Source organism: Panulirus ornatus, chromosome 1 (assembly GCF_036320965.1).
Source record: "Panulirus ornatus isolate Po-2019 chromosome 1, ASM3632096v1, whole genome shotgun sequence".
Classification (NCBI taxonomy): domain Eukaryota; kingdom Metazoa; phylum Arthropoda; class Malacostraca; order Decapoda; family Palinuridae; genus Panulirus; species Panulirus ornatus.
Window position 1 is genome coordinate 88889167 of NC_092224.1, and position 6189 is coordinate 88895355.

The window sequence follows — 6189 nt, forward strand, 5'->3', positions numbered from 1 at the left end:
TATGTATAGAACATACAATCTTCCAACAGCCAGGATCGAACCCGGGACCCCTGTGCAAGAGACGGGAATGCTAACCGCTAGGCTGTGGGCCTGGTTAATACGAAATAACTATTCGAATACTGTGTACTCGAATACCCTTCGTCTCACGTTGGTGAGCAACGGGGTCTACTCTGGTCATTTCCCAACAGGCGCATATATCTGCTGGCTATGTGAACTTATATTCTTTTTTTATTCACCGCTTCCCGGGTTAGCGAGGTAGCACCGGGAACAGAGGTAAAGGTTTCATTCGGTCACACCCATTCTTTAGCCGTCACGTTTAATGCACCGAAACCGGACTTCCCCCGTCCCCGGTCTGAAACCAGGCCTGGCAGGATTTCCGTGCTTTCTCCCGGCTGCATATTATGCCCTGATTCAGTCCATTGACAGCTCGTCGCCCCCTGTATACCATGTCGCTCCGATTCATTGTATACCGTGCACTCTTTTCACCCTGTCTGCATGTTCATGCCCCGAGCACTCAAAATATTTACACTCCATCCTTCTTGGTCCCCCTTTTCTCCTTTTCCCCTCCACCTCCGACGCATATGTCCTCATAGTCAACCTCTCCTCACTCATTCTCTCCATATGTCCAAACCATTTCAGCACACCCTTTTCAGCTCTCTCGAACACATTTTTCTTATTATCACATCTCTCTTGTGCCCTTTTTATTACTTACTCGACTGAACCATCTTGCACCACGTATTGTCTTCAGAAGTTTGATTTCCAACACACCCATCCTTCTCAGCACCTCATCTAAAGCCCATCCCCGCATCCATATAACAACGCTGGGACTGTTATACCTTCAAATGTACCCTATTTTCACCTTCCCAGATAAGAATCTCTTCTTTCACACTTTCCTTAATGTTTCTAGAACCTTTGCCCAGTCACCCACCCTGTGACTCACTTCCGTTTCCATAATTCCATTCGCCGCCATCTCATTTCTTAAGTATCTGAAACACTCCACTTCCTCCAACTTTTCTGCATATAAACTCACCCCTCAGCCAACCTATCCCTCTGCCCTGTTAAACCTTACAACCATACTTTTGTTCACATGTACCCTCAACCTCCTCTTTTCACACAGTCTCCCAAATCGGACACCAACTTATGCAGTTTCTCACTCGAATTTACCACCAGTGCTGAGCCATTAGCAAACAACACCTGATCCACATCTCGGGTTCCTTCGCCCCTACAAACTTCACACTTGCCCCTCTTTTTAAGACCCTTGCATTCACCTCCCTCCCACCCCACTCCATCACCCCATCCATAAACAAATTAAACAGTTATGGTGACATCACACACTCCTGCCTCAGACCAACACTCACCCGGAACCACTTGCCCTCCTCTCTACCTGTTCGTACACACGCGTCACATTTTTGATAAGAACTTCAAGCAGCTTTCCTCCCACACCATAAATTCACATGACCTTCCACAAGGCATTTCTACCAACCCTTTCATGTGCTTTCTCCAGATCCATAAATGTCACACACAAATCCTTCTGCTTTTCTAAGTATTTTTCAAATACATTCTTTAAGTTAAACACCTGATGCACACATCTTCCACCACTCTTAAAACCACATTGTTCCTCCAAAATCTGATTCTCTTTGTATAACTTCACTCTATCACCACTCTCCCATACAACTTACCAGGTACATTCAACAGACTTATACCTTTTAGCTTGAAAACCCACCTTTTTTCCTCTCGCCTTTAGACAGTGTCACTATACATGCATTCCACCAGTCTCTAGGCACCTCGCCATAATCCATACGTACATTGAAAATCTTAATTAACCAGTCAGCAACACAGTCACCCCCTTTGTTAAGAAATTCATCTGCAGTATCATCTGCTCCAGCCGCCTTTCCATATTTCATCTTATGCAAGGCTTTCACCACCTCTTCTCTTTTCACCAAACCATCTTCCATGACTCACTCACTTCGCATACCACCCCAACCCAAACACTCTGTATCTGCCACCCTATCATCAAGCACATTCTACAGTCCTTCGAAATGCTCATTTTATCTTTTCACCTCTCCACTACTTGTTACCATTTCCGCATTTACCCCCTTCGCTGATGTTTTCCTTACGTTACTAAAGTCCTCCCAAAGCATCTTATCCTACCAGACGTTTGCTGATACATGCTCACTCCAATTCTCATTTGCCCTGTCTTTAAATCACTGCAACTTCCTCTTAACATACTGCCATTTGCTCTTGCACATCTCCCAAATATTTGCACTCCTTCCCTGTATCACCCGAATACCTCACGTTTCTTTTCAACCAGTAACTTTACTTCGTCCTCCCACTGCTCACTACCATTTCTCACCTGACCACCTTCCACCTCCCGCATACGACACTTCGCTTGTATATACCAACACTGTTTTCTCACAGTCTCCCGCTCCCCACCCATTCCTCTTGCTTCGTTGCCCTCGATTTTTGCCGTTCGGCACTCAATCTCCCCTGGTAATTCTTCAGGCAAATCATTTTTCCAAGCTCACTTACTTTCACCGCTCCTTTCTCGCTCACATCATTTCATCATTTCCAAAGTTTCTACATATCTTCACATTCGCCTCCTCCACCAATTAATGTCCATAAGACAACTCGGTGTTGCCGAACTCCCCCGAGGTTACAATGCAAGTGAAAAGCACCTTTGACTTCGCTCTCTCCGGGAGTACAGCCTCCTCGAAGAACTTCTCACTCCAAAGTTGGCCATATTTACCTGCTGCTGGAAGTAGCGCACACTTGGGCTACAGAAGCTTCTGGAAAGAGCGTTTGCGGGAACCCCACAGAAGGAGTTCCTTAGTCAGGAAATTTAAAGGTTAAAATGTATTCTAGTTCATGTTAGGTACTCACCGACCAGTCCAGAGGGAAGGGTGAACAGCTGGGTTGGTTGTGAGCCGTTTGCCGTGTCCTGATCTCAGACACTAATCTACGTAACTTGTAGGCCGCGATGGCAACTTGCGAATGTTATACCACACTTAGCTCGAAGAAGAACACCAATCTTGAAAATATTGCATTTCAAATTGCTGTATATAGAGAAAATTGGTAATATTAATAGCTTTCGTGACATAAAAATGATCTACCTTTTTTCAACTTTTATGACATAAAGAGAGCAATGGACAATTAATATGCCTTGGCGAAGCTGCACTCCTGTCATATGACAGCAGGCTTGGGCATTGACAGATGGCTGACTGCTCCGCTGGTGGAAGACACTCGGCCAAAATCAACCTTCGCACCTGTGCTGTGACCACAGGTGCACTTCGTTCTCGCACCTGAACGAATTAGAATAATGTCCTGAGAGCGTGTGCGGTCTTGGAATCATCATCATGAACACCAGAAGAGAGAGAAAGCGTTCATATATATTTTTTTCTTCGATTAATAATGGTTATGGCTTGATGTTCACTACGTCAATGACCCCGGACAGTCTCACGAGGCTATAAAGCCCACCAGGTATGCAGACGGCCAACAAGACATTGCTAAGTACACGGTACTGCACATGGTGAAGCTGTTGCTTTCACGGGAGCTCCTCTTCTCAGATCATATGTCGGAGGACGCCACCTTCAACTCCTTCAAACAGGAGGGTAAACTCACGGAGAGGGTGGACATCTTATAGTCTTAGAAAATCCAGGGGTTAGTCTCCTCGGTTGTTGGAACAAGCCGAAGATGCTGGATAACTCCTCGGGCGGCTGGACTCCTCAGGTGATGACCGCGTGAAGTTCTGCAACTTATGCCAAGTGAGGGCTGCCTGTGTGTACAGCCACGCGCCACCTACAGAACAGCGCCGGGAAGCCCATATCTTTCGGCTCAATACAGCCGGCAGCCTGCAAAATGCCTTTGCCTTCCACACCTCTCTCTCTCTCTCTCTCTCTCTCTCTCTCTCTCTCTCTCTCTCTCTCTCTCTCTCTCTCTCTCTCTCACACACACCACGTTTACAATTTGCCCCATGATTTTCATGCCTCCTGATGAGCTGATTTCCAAGACCTCTCGTGATGATATACATTAGCCGAGAGGTTCTTACTTCTCTTGCTCTCCTCTCTAGTACGTGGGTCTCCTTGCAGATTATATAGTACTTTCGTGTAAGTCTTGCTCTTACCTCTCTTTCACTCATTGGTCGTGAAGAGATAACTCTGTGTTACTGATCGTGTATGGTTAGGAGAACCAGTGTCTCTGCCATTTTAGTTTAGGGAAACTTAGTGGCAATGTTATATTGTTTGAGGAAAGCCATCGATATTGCGACATGTTAGTTTATGGAACCCAGTGTTGCTAAAGGTAGGTTTCCTCCTTTCAACCACAGGGAACACGTCCGTGGATGAGGAAGGGAGGGAAGCACCATTGAGTGATGTTAATTTAGGAGTATGACTGACCCAGTATGACTGACGTTAGTTTTAGGGAACTCAGTGTAGCTGTGTCATCTTAGTTTAGGAAACCTAGCATTACACTTATGTTGATATAGAAAAGCTCACTGTTACTGTGTAGTGTTAGTTAGGGTATCTGAGAAGGCACGGACCCCTGTTATGACTACGTTGGATTCGATATATACACGAATATGCACCAACACATGCTAGATACCCATCTACTGAGCAGCTCCAAAGGGAGGAGGGATATTTAGATTGCAACAGGATTCGAACCCTTGCTGATCCGGGCGTAGTTCATTATCAGCGATGCTAACTTAAACCCCACGGAATCTAATAAAGATTCAAAAATCCAGTATTACTGTGTCATGTTGTTTATGAATCCCTATATCACTGTGTTACGCTGTTTAAGAAACGCTGAGCCAGCTTCATGTTAGTTAGATTGCCCCCCCCCCCCTCCTCTCTCTCTTCGTTTGCATCAAGCCAGTGTTCGAAACTTACTACTGTCTTATGTCATTTTAGGAAACTGGATGCTGAGATGATAAGTGCAGTAGTCTATACAATGTAAGTCCACTTATTGTGAACGTAGATTTGAAACATCAATTTCGACGTAGAGAAACGTCTCGAAAAGAGTGACTTCAGTATATGGGAGAACCTGTTACTGTTTCACTCGACCCAAAGTTGTGGTGGAGTTCAGTCTCACGTTCCTTTCATATCAGCACAGTACTGAAGTCCCTAACCTCTCCCTGATCAGAGGGGCTCGTCTACTTAGATAGTGCACCCGCTCCACGGCTTCTAGAAAATAGTATGTCCCTGAGCAAGCCAAGAAAACTGACCGTGACAGGATTCGAACCTGCAATCTTCTGATCCGAAGTCAGACGCCTTATCCTTTAGGCCACACGGTCATGTTTTATTGGGGATACGTACGTGTCGAAGATCTGTTCAGGAAGGGACGGGAGACTCATGAATTTGCTATAACAACGATAAAATGTCCAAAACAAGAACACACCGTATCTTTGAGAACTTGGCGCACTTTTTTTTTCGGTTATCTGAATATTAAAATCAATCGCTAATATAGATATTAGTCAAAGTCTCATAAGAGTTGAATATAGCTATTTCACAGAAGGAAGTATAATAAGACTACCAAACAGGTGTGAATGAAAATGACTATATGATATGTGAAAACATGAAACGGCTGTTAGCAATGATCAAGGGGGTTTTGTTCCATGAAACAAATGAATGTTTGTTTTCATAGGTAGAGAAAATTTCAATGCAGTACACCTGTGTCTCTCTTTTGAGAAGGTGATGATACTGACAAGATTGTATCATTAGTCACGAGAGGAAACTACTGAATCAGTTAGATATACATAGAAATGCATTCCTCTTTCTTTTCGAGGGATTAAAAGGGTTGGAAAACTTGTAAGAATATTTTGATAATCATAATCACTGAGGAGGTTTATTGTAGACTATGTAGATACTTATCCCTCCTCTCATCTCATCTTGGTTAAACCTACACACATTTTAGACACCCCACCCTGATCCTTGGAGGAGGATAAGCACATCCTGCTTGACTCCTGTTTCTTCTTTTGGAAACTGACATACAACGGTGTGATATGGATGTTAGGTACAAAAGAGGGTGGATGAATTGGAACGGAAAAGTTTGAGACCAGTTTGTGCTGTGAGGAGGGTTGATCCAATAAGATATGACATGATAAGAGAAGTGTGGTAGTAAGAGTAGTATGGATGCCAGAGTTGAAGAAAGTGTGATGAAATGCTTTGGACATATGGAGAGGAGAGCATGACTAAGAGG

At 44.4% G+C, this 6189-nt stretch overlaps 1 non-coding gene across 1 annotated transcript; it reads right to left on the minus strand.

Annotated features, from left to right (window-relative positions):
- Window positions 1-5211: 5211 nt before the first annotated feature.
- Window positions 5212-5284, minus strand: TRNAR-UCG (transfer RNA arginine (anticodon UCG)). Its single transcript has one exon. It is a non-coding gene; the product is annotated as a tRNA-Arg (tRNA).
- Window positions 5285-6189: the final 905 nt, after the last annotated feature.